Here is a 21764-nt window from a genome sequence, read left to right on the forward strand (position 1 = left end):
GCTGAGGAAAAATAACGTACTATTGAAATTAATCAAACACATTAACGAGTTAACTTTGACGGCTCTAACATATACATATGCCAATCAGCCACAACAAGAAACCTCCTGCCTCATGTTGTGGAGGTCCCCCTCGTGCCAGCAAAACCGCTCTGAGTCTTCGAGGCATGGACTCCACAAGCAGTGGTGTAGCTAGGGGCGGGTGGAGGGGACGGTCTGCCCCAGGTGGCACATTTATGGGGGTGGTATTATTGGCCAAAAGGCTCGGTACAATTCGTGTGTAAGCAGCAGGGTTCGGAAAAATATCACTCACGAATGAAAAAAGTAAAATTCTCTGATTTTTATCCACTAATGCTTCAAAAATAATTTTCGGGCTGTCCTTCTGTGACGGCATCAGACACAGCAGTTGAAATTTATGAGGCAATAACAAAAATAAAAATAAACATTACACCGATAATAATTTCTAGGAAGATAAACAACTAATTTATAATTTCGTTTCATTATCAATCCAAATGCGTTCTTGCTCATCCCCACGTATCATTTGTACACTACACTGGTCCTGGCTTTCATAGCGTAATTATATTAAACTAATAATTAGAACACAGCTTATCAGTGCGTCTATACTATATTCTTGTTTAGTTGATGCTTATCAATGATTATATGTGAAAAATTATTGCTGTTTCTCTATATATGAATAAATCTATGCAAAATGTATCTTCATTTTTCTCTATACGTCATTTTAATTTTCTATTTACATAGGTTAACATATTCAGATATTTTGGAGGGCGGTAAATTGAAGCACCGAGCGGCACAAACTCGAGCTACGCCACTGTCCTCTGAAGGTGTCTTGTGGTATCTGGCACCAAGTTGGTAGCAGCAGATCGTTAAAGTCCTGTAAGATGCGAGATAAGAGTCTCCATAGATCAGACTTATTTTTCCAGCAAATCCCACAGATGTTTAGTTGTATTGAAATGTGGAGGCCAAGTCAACACCTTAAACTCATTCTTATGTTCCTCAAACTATTCCTGAACCATTTTTGCAGTGTGGTAAGGTGTGTTACCCTACTAAAAGAGGTCACTTCAATCGGGGAATACTGTTGCCATGGTCTGCAACAATCTTTAGGTAGGTGGTACGTGTCAAAGTAACAGCCACACGAATGTCAGGAGCCAAGGTTTCCCAGCAGAACATTGCACAGAGCATCACCGGCTTGCCTTCTTCCTATAGTGCATCCTGCTGCCATCTCTTCCCCAGACGACTGGCTGTCCACATGATTCATCTGACCAGGTAACTTTCTTCCATTGCTCCATGGCTCACTTTTGACACTCATGTGCCCATTGTAAGTGAAATAGGCAGAGGTCAGGGGTCAGTATGGGCACTTGGACCAGTCTGTAGGGTATCATGAGTTCTGATACCTCTCTCTCATGGCCAGCCATCCTGGTCGGTGTCTTCAATGAGCATCCCCTTTGAACATCTGTTGCTGTCCATGAGCACTGGACTTGATATTGGAGTGACGATCTTCTACTGGGTTAACTGAAAAGCTTTGTGAAGTCTTTCTTTTCATACACGTCAAGACCGGACCCCTTAACTCAGCCAGAGTCGACGTGCCACTGTGTTCAGGGCTTTGTCTAGCTGCACTTCTCTCCATAATTCCTAACCCTGCCATATCTGTTTTGTAGGACGGGAGCTTGAACTGCACACGTTAATAAAAATGTTGTTTCAGTAGTGAACTGTACAGCAAAAGAAAGACGTCCCTTCATTGATTTTTATACATTTTTAAGTTTGGAGTCTAATTGCTCCTGTGTGTTGCCTGGAGGAATTACATAAAAGGGCTCTCAGAATTGTTGTGCTGCGGCTCAGTGTCTTTCATCTTTATTTCCATTTAATTGTCTCATTACCTCGGTACTGGAGGCAGCTACAAGGAGCTGTGACCAAAGGGTTGTCGAGCACTTTCAGCCTGTCGGCAGTAAATTCAATTTTCAACAACTATGCAGTTTGCCAGTAATGTTTGACTTAAAAAAAAAAAAAAAAGTTTTTCCTGTTAATGTGTGCCAATGTGAAGTTTACTCACCTGTATGATTAATAAAAATAGAAAAAGCCGCAGTCTGAACAGTCCTCTCCTCTTGCCTGGACTCCATGTTTCTATCCCGTAATTTGTCTTAAACTCTTATTAATTTCTGATTAATTTTCATTATTTTTGAGGAGATTGTGGTAGGACTTAGTGGTCTTTGGATCCTCCTGGGCCTTTGCACTTGTGTAACTCGCACCATAGTGTTCTTCTCCTATCCTTATTTGCTACTTCAAGAGGCGCGATAAAAGTTTTCAAGATGGCAGCGTGAAGTTGATGATGATGATGATGGTGGTTTATATTTGAAAGTCTTGAGTGGACTGGATATCAGAGTTAACAGATCCTAGCTGAAATGTTAGCTCCTCTTGATGTAAATATGCTAAAATTAAGAGTAATCTTCTTGAACCTTTATTCACCTTTAATAAGAACCTGTAGCCAACAATATTTATATGAAAAATAGAAAAAAAAAACCTTTAGTTCCCTGGTTGCTAGGTGTGCAAATCCTTTAAAATGGCGGGATATGATTTGAGTTTATATTTTATGAATCACATACTGAATAGATGGCCTTCATCTGAAATCAGCCAAAGTGACTCTGATTATCCCTAAATAAAGTCAGCTATCTCTGTTGGACTTTGTTGAAGGTCCACAATGAAGAAATAACCTCCTAACAAAAGACAGACATGATATTATTGTTGAAAGGTAGAGATCAGGAGAAGAGATTGAAAGGAATTACAGATTTCATGGGACAATGCAAAGATCACCATGAAGATTTCAGTTATTATAATCGAGGAAACATCACCAGTCACTGAAGGCAAGAATTACTAGACACACATCTGCCACTATAGCTGAACACAATCTGATTCATCGCTGTCTTTTCAAATCCATTCAAATTAAATTATGTTTATTTTCTACAGGGCTTTCCCAATATAATGCTAGGCGGGAGCACAATTCTACTTTACTTTATTGTTTAATATATCTCTGTTTACTGTATATAATATTGTGATGGTGCCATGCATTGTATAATGTGTTGTTTAATTCTGTGTTCCTTGTTAATGTGTCAATGTAACACCAAGACAAATTCTTAGCAACTATAGTGCTGGCAATAAAGTTCAAATTCGAGAAATATGGCGCTAGCAGGACATTGCAAAGATCAGACTATTCCTCCATAATGAATGCTTACCAGAAAAACTACAGTGAGGCTAAAGGTAAACCTTAAAGGAGACGTGGAAATGTAAAGAGCAGCTGGCACCTGGCCCTCTCTATTACGGCCTCTCCGCCATTCTGAGTGGCAGGGTAGGCTGGCAGGACTGAAGCCATTTCTCATGAAGAACAGCATCCAAGCCTGCAAATGTTTAGAAAAAAAGCCAGAGTCAGTATGGCACATCTGTGTGGGTCAACGTGCTGACGTCTGACGATTCCAAGATATAACTCTTAAGGAGTTCAGCAGAGACCCACAACTTCAACAGTAACACACGTACCAAGAATGCACCTGTAGTTCAAAAGGCTTTACAAGATGCCAAATAAAAAGTTGCAAGAAAAAAACCAAAAACAAGTTATAAACAGATACGAATAATCTTATATATAATTTGCCAGTCTCCTCACTCACACACTCACACACTCACTCACTCACTCACTCACTCATGTCCGTCCAAAGCCGAATGCGCAATCGCCTTCTGCGCAGCTGCCTGAAAAACCTTACGAGACCGACATCGCGGCAGGCGTCGGATTTACGGCCGCAAAAATTCAAAGAGTAAGGCGACTTCGATTAAAGCTCTACAGGTCTGAAAGGCGATTTCGACTACAGCTCCAGGCCTAATTACGCATTCATTCAATACACCTATATCAGGTTTGTGGTGCTTATACTTATTACTTACTATTCCACTCGTGCCCGTTTCATCTTACGTTGTCGAAACGGGCTCTTTGTCTAGTAATCAATAAATGACATACCAAAAATTATATACAATAATAAATCAATACATATACTGATGTGTGGTTTAAATCTCTAAGGATTGTAAGGTGGCCAGGGAGGACAGAAAAAAATAAATAAAATTCCAGGAGAAAAAAAAATCTGCAAGGGCGTCACACACGAGAGCATGGTAGGCAGTCAAAGGGCTTAACTGAGGGTGTGACACGGAGTCCGGGCTTGACCAAGTGCACTGATGTCTTTTCTCCTTCTTTTACTGATCATCAGAAGTGAAGACCAGCTAAAACCCAACCAGCTTCCATGTCCCTCTCCAGACCACGCCCTCCTACTGACCTCACGGACCCGCCTCTTCCTGTCCACTGCCTATAAAAGACCAACCACTTCACCTTTCCCGTTAGTCCTGTTTTGGACACAGTCCTCTGTGATTACTCAGGTGCTGTTTTCAATTCAGTCCTCCGTTATTGTTGTGAATATACAGTGTGGATCCCCAAACCTTTTGTCTCCCTTATTTCAAGGGTTCTCAGGCCAAAAGACCTCCCATTCCCCACTGGACATTCTACCTACCATACATGTCCTTAAGTCATTCCTTAATCCTTTTTAAGCTTCATCCTAGAAGATTTGATGCCATGGGTCTCATTGGCAGTTTCGTTGACACCACAGAATAAGGTAAAAACTTGTTGCAAGTGTAGTTATTTATTGCCTCATCTTTGTTTTTAAATAGCTATCGAGAAAACTAGTGAGTCGAATCTCCTGTGTTGATACGGCTTCACAGCAGCCCAGGTTATGTGTGTCCACAGCACGTGCTCTCGGTTCATGAAGCATTGCAAGATTCAGACAAATGTGCAGGGGGCGAAATCAGCTGCCTGTCTCACCCTGCTGCTGCTGCTGAAAAGAGAAAAGGCAATATGACCAATGCAGTGTCCGTTTGACAAGGAGCCGTAAGAGAAAGTGCAGCTATGAGAGAGTGAGCCAGCTCAGCCGCCTTAGGACTCCCATCCTTAATAAGACAGTTCTGGGTGGATGGGAGGCGCAGTGTGTGCAGTGTCGCTGCACGCTCCCTGAGGGGTGGAACATCAGCAGGGATTGGGTGCTCATATCTCATATCATATTGGGTGCTACAATATCCACCAGAATATAAAACCAGCAAATCTTTTGACCAGGTTAGGTGTCTGGCTAAGCTTCAGACAAAAGCTAACTGTGAAGATAGTGTGGTGAGCGGAGGTTAAAGCCTTTGAGTGTTGGGAGGGGACTTTTAACAGTGTTTTGTTTTTGTTTTTTTTTTCTTTTTTGTGTAAATAGCCTTTTGTTGTTTTTTTTTTCTGGATCATTTTAGAAGGAAAAAGAATGAAGAGCATTTGATTTTTCTGCCATATATACTCATGTATAAGTTGTGTCTTGAAACCCGAAAAATCGAACATAAAATCAGACCCCGACTTATATGCCCGTTCAAAAATGCGACACTTAAAATTTCTTTTTTTTCTTTTTTTTACATCTTCTTGCCTCCTCCAATTTTGCATCAGTTTCTCAGACGCATCGAATTTTGTTGCAGTAGCACAGTTACCAATTTCTTTCGCTAGTTCAACAACGTTTAATTTAAAACCAGCTTCATATTTTCTTCTGATTGAATGCTCCATCGTAGATAAGGGATGCTCTTACGATAAAAGTGTATGAGGGTATGAGATACAAAAAACACAAATCAGTACAAACGTTGCTTCGGAATAGTTCGGGTATTACCGTGTAGTCACGTAGGCACAATAGAGAGAGAGAGGTTAGGATCACACGCTGATACAGCGCATTGCTGCACCCACATTGAAACAAAAGGCTGTGTTCTCCGTGGTTACTCTGTCAGGTTGGCGTTAGCATATCATAATCTCTTGGACCAATAGCGCGAGTTTTCGGCATTCGATTTATACGACCGACATTATAAATTACCAGAAATTATACGGTAAAATCAAGTCCCAGCTTATCCATGGGAAAACTTATCTGCGAGTCCATCCATCCATCCATCCATCCTCTTCTGCTTATCCGAGGTCAGGTCGCGGGGGCAGCAGCTTGAGCAGAGATGCCCAGACTTCCCTCTCCCCGGCCACTTCTTCTAGCTCTTCCGGGAGAATCCTGAGGCGTTCCCAGGCCAGCCGGGAGACATAGTCCCTCCAGCGTGTCCTGGGTCTGCCCTGGGGCCTCCTCCCGGTTGGACGTGCCCGGAACACCTCACCAGGGAGGCGTCCAGGAGGCATCCTGATCAGATGCCCGAGCCACCTCATCTGACTCATCTCGCTGCAGAGGAGCTGCGGCTCTACTCTGAGCCCCTCCCGGATGACTGAGCTTCTCACCCTGTCTTTAAGGGAGAGCCCAGACACCCTGCGGAGGAAACTCATTTCAGCCACTTGTATTCGCGATCTCGTTCTTTCGGTCACTACCCATAGCTCATGACCATAGGTGAGGGTAGGAACATAGATCAACTGGTAAATTGAGAGCTTTGCCTTATGGCTCAGCTCCTTTTCACCACGACAGACCAATGCAGAGCCCACATTACTGCGGATGCCGCACCGATCAGCCTGTCGATCTCACGCTCAATTCTTCCCTCACTCGTGAACAAGACCCTGAGATACTTGAACTCCTCCACTTGGGGCAGGATCTTGCTCCCAACCCTGAGAGGGCACTCCACCCTTTTCCGGCTGGGGACCATGGTCTCGGATTTGGAGGTGCTGATTCCCATCCCAGCCGCTTCACACTCAGCTGCGAACCGATCCAGAGAGAGCTGAAGATCACGGCCTGATGAAGCAAACAGGACAACATCATCTGCAAAAAGCAGTGACCCAATCCTGAGTCCACCAAGCCAGACCCCCTCAACACCCTGGCTGCTTCTAGAAATTTTGTCCATAAAAGTTATGAACAGAATCGGTGACAAAGGGCAGCCCTGGCGGAGTCCAACTCTCACTGGAAACGGGTTTGACTTACTGCCGGCAATGCGGACCAAGCTCTGACACTGGTTGTACAGGGACCGAACAGCTCTTATCAGGGGGTCCGGTACCCCATACTCTCAGAGCACCCCCCACAGGATTCCCCGAGGGACACGGTCGAACGCCTTTTCCAAGTCCACAAAACACATGTAGACTGGTTGGGTGAACTCCCATGCACCCTCCAGGACTCTGCTAAGAGTGTAGAGCTGGTCGTACTGTTCCGCGACTAGGACGAAAACCACACTGTTCCTCCTGAATCCGAGGCTTGACTATCCAACGGACCCTCTCCAGAACCCCCAAATAGACTTTTCCAGGGAGGCTGAGGAGTGTGATCCCTCTGTAGTTGGAACACACCCTCCGGTCCCCCTTCTTAAAGAGGGGGACCACCACCTCGGTCTGCCAATCCAGAGGCACTGTCCCTGATGTCCATGCGATGTTGCAGAGACGTGTCAACCAAGACAGCCCTACAACATCCAGAGCCTTGAGGAACTCCGGGCGTATCTCATCCACCCCCGGGGCCCTGCCACCAAGGAGTTTTTCGACCACCTCGGTGACCTCAGTCCCAGAGATGGGGGAGCCCACCTCCGAGTCCCCAGGCTCTGCTTCCTCATTGGAAGGCATGTTAATGGGATTGAGGAGATCTTCGAAGTACTCCCCCCACCGACCCACAACGTCCTGAGTTGAGGTCAGCAGTGCACCATCCCCACCATACACAGTGTTGACACTGCACTGCTTCCCCTTCCTGAGACGCCGGACGATGGACCAGAATCTCCTCGAAGCCATCCGAAAGTAGTTCTCCATGGCCTCCCCAAACTCCTCCCATGCTCGAGTTTTTGCCTCAGCAACCACCGAAGCTGCATTCCGCTTGGCCTGCCGGTACCTATCAGCTGCCTCTAGAGTCCCACAGGACAAAAGGGACCGGTAGGACTCCTTCTTCAGCTTGACAGCATCCCTCACCGCCGGTGTCCACCAACGGGTTCGGGGATTGCCGTCATGACAGGCACCGACCACCTTACGGCCACAGCTCCGGTCAGCCGCCTCAACAATAGAGGCACGGAACATGGCCCATTCGGACTCAATGTCCCCCACCTCCCTCGGGACATGTTCGAAGTTCTGCCGGAGGTGGGAGTTGAAGCTACTTCTGACAAGGGGCTCTGCCAGACGTTCCCAGCAGACCCTCACAACACGTTTGGGCCTACCACGCCTGACCGACATCCTCCCCCACCATCGGAGCCAACTCACCACCAGGTGGTGATCAGTTGACAGCTCCGTCCCTCTCTTCACCCGAGTGTCCAAGACATGTGGCCGCAAGTCCGACGACACGACCACAAAGTCGATCATCGAACTGAGGCCTAGGGTGTCCTGGTGCCAAGTGCACATATGAACACCCCTATGCTTGAACATGGTGTTCGTTATGGACAATCCATGACGAGCACAGAAGTCCAATAACAAAACACCACTCAGGTTCAGATCGGGGGGGCCATTCCTCCCAATCACGCCCTTCCAGGTCTCACTGTCATTGCCCACGTGAGCATTGAAGTCTCCCAGCAGTACGAGGGAGTCCCCAGAAGGTGTGCCCTCTAGAACTGCTGTTCGGTGCATACGCACAAACAACAGTTAGGACCCTTCCCCCCATCCGAAGGCGGAGGGAGGCTACCCTCTCATCTACCGGGGTAAACCCCAATGTACAGGCTCCAAGTCGGGGGGCAATAAGTATGCCCACACCCGCTCGGCGCCTCTCACCGGGGGCAACTCCAGAGTGGTAGAGAGTCCAGCCCCTCTCAAGGAGATTGGTTCCAGAGTCCAAGCTGTGCGTCGAGGTGAGCCCGACTATATCTAGCCGGAACCTCTCAACCTCGCGCACAAGCTCAGGCTCCTTCCCCTTCAGAGAGGTGACATTCCATGTCTCAAGAGCCAGCTTCTGTAGTCGAAGATCGGACCGCCAAGGTCCCCGCCTTTGGCCACCACCCAACTCACACTGCACCCGACCTCCTTGGCCCTCCCATAGATGGTGAGCCTATGGGAAGGGGGACCCACGTTGCCTCTTCGGGCTGTGCCCGGCCGAGCCTCATGGGTGTAAGCCCGACCACCAGGCACTCGCCATTGACTTATCTGCGAGTATATACAGTAAATATTAGGATTATACAGGTGTTCCTTTTTCCCCTTTTCTGGTTTTGGTGGGAACAGCAGAAAGGGAGAGGACAGCATTTTATAAATATTTTTTTGTTATTTTTGCTGTTTTCTAGTGTGTGGTTGTCAACAGGGACTATAATTTATTAATGGCACCACACTAATTTTGGTTTTGGGAGTTAACTTTACACATTTTGTTTTGGAAAAACTGGCAAGTAAAGAACGCATGTCTTCCACTTTCAGAATTTCTTGTCTGTGTCTTTCTGCCCTCACTGGCGATACGTTCAGTCCATGAACTACAGGAGACCAAAGTGTAGCATGGTCTCAGCTCCCATGACCCCACTACATGGGGTTTCACACAGTTTTGAGTATTTTCTTTTATTCCAATATCATGATTGGCTGCAATATACATTGATCATGTGGTGGTGGCGGCGGAAAAAAACGGAAAAGAAAAAGAGAAAAGTAGATATTAATAATCATTGTAAGTCCATGAAATATGTGGTATTTCTATGCATATACATACAGTATCTGTGAAAAGGCTAAATCAAAAGTTTGTTTTTTGGAGTTTTTAAAAATGTATCGACCTGGCATGTCTCTATCGGTAAAGTATTCCAGATTTTTGGGGCATAACAGCAAAAGGTTGCTTCATCAACTCTTGTATGCTTAGCTCTTGGAATAAAAATAAGTAGATCACTATTAGAAGATCTAAGGTTATGACTGGGAATGCAGGGGGACAGGCATCCAAAATATAGGAAGGAGTAAGATTATTTAGAGCTTCATCTACCATTAGTAATATTTTAAAAGAAATCCTAAAGGACATGGGCAAGAGTACAATGACACTAAAACAGGTTCAATGTGCTCAGATTTTCTTTTTCTATGTAAGATTCTTGATGCTGTACTCTGAACTAACTGCAGTCGATAGATGTGTTTCATAGGTAGTCCAATTAGGAGTCCATTACAGTAATCTAGTCGATTAAAAACAAAAGCATGAATTAATATCTCAGCATCCTGGAGCATTGTAAGGGGCCTAACTTTTGCAATGTTTCTTAGATGGAAGAATGGAGTACAAGTGACATGTTTAATATGTGATTTAAAGATTAGGTCAGAGTCCATGATTACACCTAAATGCATAACCTACGACTTGACTTTTAGTGCTATGGGATCAACTTCATTTCTAATACCTTCATTATTTCAATTTTTACTAATGACTAAAATTTCAGTTTTTTCCTTTTTTAGCTTGAGTAAATTAATACTTTTTCATTTAGAAATACAAGGCATTCATTGGGTCAGAGATTCCAGAGCGTCAGGGTCATCAGATTCAATAGATAAGTAAAGCTGTATATCATGAGCAGAGCTGCGGTAGTTCACCTTGTGCTTTGAGATAATCAGATGTAATGGTAGCATATAGAGTTTATACAAAGCTAACACATATGATCAGGCACACCACAATGCATGGAGGTGGTGCTGGTATCATCCCATGGAGCTTCTTTTCACAGGGGACAAGGGCCATGTTCAGGACAGAAGAGAAAATAAATATCAAGTCATTGGGGTATGAAATAAGTTGTAATCTGACAGAAAGCAAAAGTTGAAGATTGACACCCCCCAACGTGTCAACAATATAAGACACACATCCAAAGGATGATTTAAAAAAATGGAACCTCAACGTCCTGGAATTGCTCAGCTGATACGCTAACTTCAATCCTACAGAAAACATCAATGGATGAATTTAAAGGGGGCTGTGCATGCGATAGCCCCTCACAAAGCTGGGGCGTGAGTTGACCGATGCCAATATGGACTATATTCAAAGCACATGGGGCTTCCACGAGATATGAGACTAAGGCTGTGCACACTGAGGTAACTTAGCAAGCAGCCATACCACAAACACTTCAGTACAGGTAATGCACCTGAAACTAAGAATTGTTAGGACAGGCCAGAACTTGGAAGGGAGACCATCTACGAAAAGCTTGGGTTGCTGCTGGAAGAGGCGTTGGTGAGGTCAGTAAGGGGAGCTTACCCTGTGGTCTGAATGTGGATTTCAGTGTCCCAGTGCAGTGACGGGGACACCTTCTTGTAAAAATATTGTCATCCTTTCAGATAAGACATAAAACTGAGGTCCTGACACTCTGTGGTCATAAAGATTCCTGGGTCATTCTTCGTAAGGAGTGGGGTGTATCCCGATGTCCTGGCCAATCACGGATCACTTTTGTTGGCCAGTGCAAATGAGGTATTGCCTTTAGGGGATGTTTAACACGCATATCCTTCCATTCCCGTGCCTTTACCTTTCCCCCCCCCCTCATTTTCACCATCTCTGCTTTCAACTTTCTCCTTAAGGGTGCCACCAACCTGTTGAAGTACCAGGCGCAAGAATTGACTTTCCCTGAGTACTCCACCCCCTAATAATCCCCATCTCTAATTGGCTAACTATCTCTCACCCCTTCACCTCCTAACAGCCTATGGCTGCCATTGCCTCATCCAGGTGGATACCATACATTAGAGGTGGAAAAAGTGGCTCCCCACACACTATAAAGAGCACTTTTAGTGAGAAAAGCAATATATAAATGTAAACAAATATTATTGTAGGGCGTTTAATTGTTTCTAAAAGTAATCATTTATTTATTATGGAGAATATGATTTGCATTGGCTTCAGGTTTTAAATCAACAAATGCTGAAATTTCAGTATTGGTTAGGGTGACCAAGCGTCCTCTTTTGCCCGGACATGTCCACTTTTTACGTCCTGTCCGGGGCGTCCTGGCGGGTTTTATAAATTCACGAAAATGTCCGGTTTTTCATAGGACCATTACGCGCGTACGTAAATTGACTGGCGTTTTGCACACAATACTAGGGTACTACTTTTTTGCGTGACGTAATTACCGGGAGGCTGCCTTGTGGGCAGGTCTGCGCCACGCACGCAAACACACAGACACAGACAGGGAGCAGTGCAGACAGGGATCAGAGCAGAGAGCGGAGCAGTATAGCAGGGGAAATGCCGAAGCGTAAGTGCAGCTTCACCGATGAACTGCAAAGAAAATTTCCCACATACCGTCCCGGTCGGGACAAGTGGGAGATGGAGTGCACCGTGTGCAAAGCTGGTACATATGTCTCGGTATCCAATAAAGGTGCTGGGGATCTGAAAGCCCACATGGACACCGAGAAACATAAAAAAGCTGTGCGAGGTGAGACTAGTTCATCTGCAAAGTTGACAGAGTTTTTTGTCAGACCAGGAAAAACAGAGGATGATGTAAATGCAGCAGAAGGTGCAATGGCTTTTCATACAGTGAAACATCACAACAGTTACAGGTCCATGCATTGCACCAGTACTTTGCTTAAAAAGGCATTTCCTGACTCTGACATTGCAAAAAAGTTTAGTAGTGCTCGCACCAAGACCGAAGCCATCGTCAATGGTGCTATAGCCCCCCACTCTGTTGAAATCACTCATGAAGCACTCAAAGAAATCCAGTACTGTGGTGTTTCCACAGACGGGAGTAACCACGGAGCAGTGAAAATATTCACAGTCATAATCCAGTATTTTGACTGGAAGAAGGGTGGCGTGCAAACAAAATTGATCGAAGTTAAAGACACACCCAATGAGACAGCAGAAACCATTGCAAAATATCTCACAGAAACCCTGGCAAAAAACAATCTGTAGGAAAAATGCATTGCATTTACTGGAGACAATTGCAACACAAATTTTGGAGGAATCCGACGTGATGAAGCTGGAAAGAATGTGTTTGCAAATTTGAAGAGTTTGCTGCAAAACAAGACTCTGATCGGTGTGGGTTGCCCAGCACACATATTGAATAATTGTGCACACCATGGGGCAGGCACAATAGAAATTGACATTGAGAATATCATATTCAAAATCTACCAGTACTTTCACATTTACACTGTGCGCACTGAGAGCCTGAAGGAGTATTGTGATTTTGTTGAGATTGATTACAGAAGGATGCTCTCTCACAGCAAGACAAGGTGGCTGTCATTGTTCCCAAGCATTGAGAGGATGTTACAGATGTTTCCAGCTTTAAAGGCATATTTTCTATCTCAGCAAAAGCCACCCATAGCACTCAAGAGTTTTTTTGAAAATGATTTTGCTGAAATCTACCTTTGGCACACGCACACACTCATGTCTGTGTTCCACACCCATATTCAAGAAATGGAACAGGAGAACATGTCCATTATGGAAGTGAAGAAGATATTAAACAATATACATACCATTCTTCTTCAACGCAAGAGCAACAACTTCATGTCCCTTAAAGTTAAGGGACTACTGGCACAGAAGCGCAAAGATAGACTTGACAAAGGCTGTGACCAGTTCTGTGCAGATGTGCATGGCATGTACAGTGCATGTCTGGAGTATCTGGAGAAGTGGATGACTCCCATGGAAGAGTTCTCAACATTCATGTGGATGGATCTGAGTGAGCCACCAAACTGGAATGATGTGGAGATATGCATCAATTACCTTGCAGAGAAGGGGGTGGCAGTTGATGATGTTAAGTGTTTTGACCAGGTCACCAATCTGAGGAAATTCACAGAAACGTGCAACCATGATGAGGAGTTCAGTGGCCTGCAGGTACGCCAGAAGTGGACCAAATATTTTGAAAAGGCAAAAAGCATTGCATGTTACTCAGAGCTACTGACAATTGCACAGTTTGTCTTTGCACTTCCCTCTCACAATGCAAATGTTGAGAGGGTTTTTTCACTAATGCAAAGCCAGTGGACCAAGGAGAGGAACCAGCTCTCCGTAGAGTCACTAAAGGGGATTCTACTAGTTCAGTACAACTTCAAAGACATGTCTTGCAAAGACTTTCATACTTATTTGTTAAGCTATCGAAAACTGCTAGGAAAGATCAGCTCTACAGCAAAATATGGATGGGCTGACAAGGAGGATGAAGAAAAGAAGCAGGATGAAGATGAAAAGTCTAGATTCTATTTGTTTAAGTTTTTTTGTCTTTGTGAGACTCTTCTGTTATTTATTTTATTACATTTAAGAGATATATTGTTGAAGCTGGAACAGAATAGTTCATATTTAGAACAATATTTAATTATTTATTTGAAGAGTCTAAGAGAGCTATTATTTTGTTATAAGTTTTTACAGATTTCATTTTATTTTATTACAGAGGTTAATTCTGCACCATTGAAGTATAATAAATAATGTTCATCAACCACCAAGAAGCTTGTCTGAATTCGTCTGGAGGCCGTGCCGATCGTCCTCTTTTTTGGAAATCAAAATATGGTCACCCTAGTATTGGTGTGTAGACTTTTAGTATCCATTGTGTTTGCCTTTTGAGAAAAGCAACATATAAAAATAAACTGAAATCTTCTGTGTTTTATTTAAACTGCATTGCCTTTGTTGTATTGCCTCCACTGAGCAGCAGCACTATGTAATTAAGAATATAATCAGGAGACAGGTCATGGTTTTATTAACAGGCAAAACACAATACCAGGAAGACAATACTGTAGGAGTAACAAGCCCAGGACGTGAAGCCAAAATCATCATTCAAAGGGAGTAGCAGAGGCGTCAAAAACCAAAATATCCACAGCTAAAATGTAAGATGAAAGCTGAGGTCAATTAACAAAAGGTTCATGTCCAAAAATTAGATTGAAAAAAAGTAAATGAGGAGGCCGCAAACCATTTATTTGTTGTATCCAAAAACTTGGACAGCCAGGTAATGCATGATGCTGACCTTTATACCTTTGACCTGGTGATGTCACTGCCACGTGCTTCCACTTACCAAGTAACCAGACCAAACAAAATGCTGGCACACATGTCACAAACTGAGTGGCACAGAGGCAAAACAAATTTATCTTCTTAACATTATTAAAAATGTAAGAGCCAATCTTAGAAAGTTAAATTCATATGGCGTTTGCTTGACTTCTATAGGAGAATAGCTATTAGAATATAGTAAAAACGTTTACCCCCGTAAGTTAATATGAGAGAGAACTTTCCTGCTATAATCAGCAACATGGGGTGTTATTTGAGTCGGTTGTTGTTTAGAACAAGTCACGTAGCTAGCAGAGGCTTAAAGACCCATTTAAAGCAGCAAAATCGGACAGGCATACAGTTTTCTGAGCGTTTAGAAATGGTTCAACTGTATGAGTTAACTTAAAGAATGAAAAAGATATATAAGCTTTAAGTATAACTCTTCTCAAAAATAACTTTTCTTTTTTGCTATATCAAACTTTTCTCTATTTTTGTGTGAACTGTTTTACTTAAAAAATGAAAATATTTTGTCTGTGGAATCATTTCAATTTGTTAAGCTATTGCTGAATCCCATGAATCCCAAACTAAAGCTGCAGAACTTTGGTAATTTTTAGTAAATGCAGCTACAAATGTGTCAACATATAAAACAAAAGAACCCATCGTGTTGTGTGGCTTCCCAAACCCCCAAATTGGTTCCTTGGTTACCTTTAAAGGCCAAGGAAGAACTGCAAAAAATAAAAACACAATGTAGATCACAGCATTTGGAAATGAGTACCACTTTGCTTGCAAAACAGGAAATTCTCTGTTATAAAAATTAATCGATCCGAACACATATAATGCACCCACAGTAACGGCCGTAACAGCTCCGCTTTGCTTGTTTCATTATCTTTTTTTTTAATATGGAGCTTATTGTTAATTTTGCCCAAAGCACTCCGTTTGATTCCTCTTTTTTAATAAGTTTGGCATTTTTGTTAATTTTCTGCTTGCTGGCTTTTTTCAATTACTCTTCTGTGAACCACAGGGTGCATCTGGAATTAAGTCTGACATGCAAGTGGCAGTAGAAACACGCAGTAAACATCAAAAGAAGGTGACCAAGTGATGTGCTTGTATTTTACTACTGGTGTTAAACCTCTCATTAATATGACAAACATAGACACTTATATAGAAATGAGTAGGTTTTATAGAAATAAAAGCCTATTGAGTTGTGCTTACCTTTGCTATAGTGCTGAAAACAGTAAATGTGTATTTTGTGAATAAAAAAAAACATCTGACTTAAGCATTCATCCACTCATTGTTTAATAGAATCCAAGTCAAGGATCTGAGAAGGCAAACTTTTCTGCAAACTCTGAACTGCACCCGGACGAGACAACAGCCTGTGCATTGAAAGAGAGAGGGAGCATCCTGGCCACTACAGAGACTGATGTCCAAAGAGAGTTCTTCTGCCATGACTGACAAGATTGTTCGTTTGAAATACATCCTTTAATACAAGCAGGGGCGGCACGGTGGCGCAGTGGGTAGCGCTGCTGCCTCGCAGTTGGGAGACCTGGGGACCTAGGTTCGCTTCCCGGGTCCTCCCTGCGTGGAGTTTGCATGTTCTCCCTGTGTCTGCATGGGTTTCCTCCGGGCGCTCTGGTTTCCTCCCACAGTCCAAAGACATGCAGGTTAGGTGGATTGGCGATTCTAAATTGGCCCTAGTGTGTGCTTGGTGTGTGGGTGTGTTTGTGTGTGTCCTGCGGTGGGTTGGCACCCTGCCCAGGATTGGTTCCTGCCTTGTGCCCTGTGTTGGCTGGGATTGGCTCCTGCAGACCCCCATGACCCTGTGTTCGGATTCAGCGGGTTGAAAAATGGATGGATGGAATACAAGCAGGGTGAAAACTTATTGGAGTACTGACTGGTTTTTACCGGTTCCCTTGCATTTTACCAAGCCTGGGGGGTAAGCTGATATGCTGTGTTCATGTGCTGTTGGACAGAATTGAAATACAAATTTCTTAACTGGAAATTTCATGTGAAGGTCCTTCAAAGAGGGAGCTGCAAATTGGACAATTAAGAGAAAACAGTGCTACCTGAATTCTCTGACTGGTGACACAATGCCGGCCTTTCTAAGTTAATAATGTACCGTATAATAAAACACTAAGGTCTGTGTGTCCAACAACAACAACATTTATTTCTGTAGTGCATTTTCATACAAATGATGTAGCTCAAAATGCTTTACAGAATGAAGAAAGAGAAAAAAAAAAAACAAATAAATAAGAAAATAGAATTAGGGAACACTAATTAACATACAGTGCATCTGGAAAGTATTCACAGCGCATCACTTTTTCCACATTTCGTTATGTTACAGCCTTATTCCAAAATGGATTAAATTCATTTTTTTCCGCAGAATTCTACACACAACACCCCATAATGACAATGTGAACAAAGTTTACTTGAGGTTTTTGCAAATTTATTACAAAATAAAAAAACTGAGAAATCACATGTACATAAGTATTCACAGCCTTTGCTCAATACTTTGTTGATGCACCTTTGGCAGAAATTACAGCCTCAAGTCTTTTTGAATATGATGCCACAAGCTTGGCACATCTATCCTTGGCCAGTTTCGCCCATTCCTCTTTGCAGCACCTCTCAAGCTCCATCAGGTTGGATGGGAAGCGTCGGTGCACAGCCATTTTAAGATCTCTCCAGAGATGTTCAATCGGATTCAAGTCTGGGCTGGGCCACTCAAGGACATTCACAGAGTTGTCATGAAGCCACTCCTTTGATATCTTGGCTGTGTGCTTAGGTTCGTTGTCCTGCTGAAAGATGAACCGTCGCCCCAGTCTGAGGTCAAGAGTCCTCTGGAGCAGGTTTTCATCCAGGATGTCTCTGTACATTGCTGCAGTCATCTTTCCCTTTATCTTGACTAGTCTCCCAGTCCCTGCCACTGAAAAACATCCCCACAGCATGATGCTGCCACCACCATGCTTCACTGTAGGGATGGTATTGGCCTGGTGATGAGCGGTTCCTGGTTTCCTCCAAACATGACGCCTGGCATTCACACCAAAAAGTTCAATCTTTGTCTCATCAGACCAGAGAATTTTCTTTCTCATGGTCTGAGAGTCCTTCAGGTACCTTTTGGCAAACTCCAGGCGGACTGCCATGTGCCTTTTACTAAGGAGTGGCTTCCGTCTGGCCACTCTACCATACAGGCCTGATTGGTGGATTGCTGCAGAGATGGTTGTCCTTCTGAAAGGTTCTCCTCTCTCCACAGAGGACCTCTGGAGCTCTGACAGAGTAACCATCGGGTTCTTGGTCACCTCCCTGACTAAGGCCCTTCTCCCCCGATCGCTCAGTTTAGATGGCCGGCCAGCTCTAGGAAGAGTCCTGGTGGTTTTGAACTTCTTCCACTTACAGATGATGGAGGCCACTGTGCTCATTGGGACCTTCAAAGCAGCAGAAATGTTTCTGTAACCTTCCCCAGATTTGTGCCTCGAGACAATCCTGTCTCAGAGGTCTACAGACAATTCCTTTGACTTCATGCTTGGTTTGTGCTCTGACATGAACTGTCAACTGTGGGACCTTATATAGACAGGTGTGTGCCTTTCCAAATCATGTCCAACCAACTGAATTTACCACAGGTGGACTTCAATTTAGCTGCAGAAACATCTCAAGGATGATCAGGGGAAACAGGATGCACCTGAGCTCAATTTAAGCTTCACGGCAAAAGCTGTGAATACTTATGTACATGTGCTTTCTCAGTTTTTTTATTTTTAATAAATTTGCAAAAATCTCAAGTAAACTTTTTTCATGTTGTCATTATGGGGCGTTGTGTGTAGAATTCTGAGGAAAAAAATGAATTGAATCCATTTTGGAATAAGGCTGTAACATAACAAAATGTGGAAAAAGTGATGTGCTGTGAATACTTTCCGGATGAACTGTAGAATAAAAGTAAGGTCCAGTGGCTACAGAGGACAGAAAAAACAAAAAAACTCCAGACGGCTGGAGAAAAAAACAAAATCTGTAGGGGTTCCAGGCCACGGGACCACCCAGCCCCATCTAGGCATTCTACCTAACATGAATGAAATCAGTCAGTCGTCATGGTATTCAGGGTTCTCATGGAAGAGCTTGATGATGATGGTCATTTGGACCTCTGGCCTTCAAGCTATCAATTTAAGGACATCACCGTGCTTTGATCAGGTGGTGGTGGTGCAGATCACCACTACAGAAAATTGGAAAAATAACAGCAGAGAACGTAGGGGTTAGTACGGATTACAGAGCCACCAGGAATGATATTGATAATTAATTGAATATACAGAGCATCAGGATTAAACTAAGATGAAGTTATGAGAAAGCCATGTTAAAATAATGTATTTTCAGCAGTTTTTTAAAGTGCTCCACCATATTAGCCTGGCGAATTCCTATTGGCAGGCTATTCCAGATTTTAGGTGCATAACAGCAGAAGGCCGCCTCACCACTTCTTTTAAGTTTAGCTCTCGGAATAATAAGCAGGCACTCATTTGAAGATCTAAGGTTATGATTTGGAGTGTAAGGTGAAAGACATTCCGAAATATAAGATGGAGCGAGATTATTTAAGGCTTTGTAAACCATAAGAAGTATTTTAAAGTCAGTTCTAAATGACACAGGTAACCATTGTAGTGGCATCAAAAAAGGACAGATGTGCTCGGATTTTCTTTTCCTAGTTAAGATTCTAGCAGCTGCATTCTGCACTAGTTGCAATCGATTTATGTCTTTTTTGGGTAGTCCTGAGAGGAGTGCGTTACAGTAATCTAGTTGACTAAAAACAAAAGTGTGAACTAATTTCTCAGCATCTTGCAATGTTCTAAGCGGTCTAACTTTTGTTATATTTCTTAAGTGAAAAAATGCTGTCCTAGTAATCTGATTAATATGTGAATTAAAATTCAGGTAAGAGTCAATAGTTACCCCTAAGTTCTTTACCTCCATCTTGACTTTTAATCCTAATGCATCATCAAGTTAAACTCATTATATCCATTTTTGCCAATCACTAAAATTTGTTTTCTCCTTATTTAGTTTGAGAAAATTACTACTCATCCATTCAGAAACACAAGTAAGACAATCTGTCAGTGAATCAAGAGAGTCGGGGTTGTCAGGCGCTATTGATAAATAATAGTCCCTCAGAGCAAGCCTATTTGGTCAGTTTGGCTTTGGCGCAAAAGGAAGTGCGAGTGTGAGACGCACAAGGAGGAGTAAAGCTGGACGCTGAGAGATTTGCCTTCAAAGATAGAAAGTATAAAACAAGACAGGAGACGATAAAGGCGCTTCAAACATACAGTGCATCCGGAAAGTATTCACAGCGCATCACTTTTTGCACATTTTGTTATGTTACAGCCTTATTCCAAAATGGATTAAATTCATTTTTTTCCTCAGAATTCTACACACAACACCCCATAATGACAACCTGAAAAAAGTTTACTTGAGATTTTTGCAAATTTATTAAAAATAAAAAAACTGAGAAAGCACATGTACATAAGTATTCACAGCCTTTGCCATGAAGCTCAAATTGAGCTCAGGTGCATCCTGTTTCCCCTGATCATCCTTGAGATGTTTCTGCAGCTTAATTGCAGTCCACCTGTGGTAAATTCAGTTGATTGGACATGATTTGGAAAGGCACACACCTGTCTATATAAGGTCCCACAGTTGACAGTTCATGTCAGAGCACAAACCAAGCATGAAGTCAAAGGAATTGTCTGTAGACCTCCGAGACAAGATTGTCTCAAGGCACAAATCTGGAGAAAGTTAGAGAAAAATTTCTGCTGCTTTGAAGGTCCCAATGAGCACAGTGGCCTCCATCATCCGTAAGTGGAAGAAGTTCGAAACCACCAGGACTCTTCCTAGAGCTGGCTGGCCATCTAAACTGAGCAATCGGGGGAGAAGGGCCTTAGTCAGGGAGGTGACCAAGAACCCGATGGTCACTCTGTCAGAGCTCCAGAGGTCCTGTGTGGATAGAGGAGAACCTTCCAGAAGGACAACCATCTCTGCAGCCATCCACCAATCAGGCCTGTATGGTAGAGTGGCCAGACGGAAGCCACTCCTTAGTAAAAGGCACATGGCAGCCCACCTGGAGTTTGCCAAAAGGCACCTGAAGGACTCTCAGACCATGAGAAAGAAAATTCTCTGGTCTGATTAGACAAAGATTGAACTCTTTGGTGTGAATATCAGGCGTCATGTTTGGAGGAAACCAGGCACCGCTCATCACCAGGCCAATACCATCCCTACAGTGAAGCATGGTGGTGGCAGCATCATGCTGTGGGGATGTTTTTCAGCGGCAGGGACTGGAGACTAGTCAGGATAAAGGGAAAGATGACTGCAGCAATGTACAGAGACATCCTGGATGAAAACCTGCTCCAGAGCACTCTTGACCTCAGACTGGGGCAGCGGTTCATCTTTCAGCAGGACAACGACCCTAAGCACACAGCCAAGATATCAAAGGAGTGGCTTCAGGACAACTCTGTGAATGTCCTTGAGTGGCCCAGCCAGAGCCCAGGCTTGAATCTGATTGAACATCTCTGGAGAGATCTTAAAATGGCTGTGCACCAACGCTTTCCATCCAACCTGATGGAGCTTGAGAGGTGCTGCAAAGAGGAATGGGCGAAACTGGCCAAGGATAGGTGTGCCAAGCTTGTGGCATCATACTCAACAAGACTTGAGGCTGTAATTGCTGCCAAAGGGGCATCGACAAAGTATTGAGCAAAGGCTGTGAATACTTATGTACATGTGCTTTCTTAGTTTTTTTATTTTTAATAAATTTGCAAAAACCTCAAGTAAACTTTTTTCATGTTGTCATTATGGGATGTTGTGTGTAGAATTCTGAGGAAAAAAATGAATTTAATCCATTTTGGAATAAGGCTGTAACATAACAAAATGTGGAAAAAGTGATGCGCTGTGAATACTTTCTAGATGTTCTGTAATTTCAGTCCAAGAAGCAGGCGTTACGGGAGCCGCTTAAATAAGCAGTGTTGGTGAAGAGAGGCT

This window comes from Erpetoichthys calabaricus, chromosome 14 (assembly GCF_900747795.2).
Source record: "Erpetoichthys calabaricus chromosome 14, fErpCal1.3, whole genome shotgun sequence".
In the NCBI taxonomy this organism is placed as follows: Eukaryota; Metazoa; Chordata; class Cladistia; order Polypteriformes; family Polypteridae; genus Erpetoichthys; species Erpetoichthys calabaricus.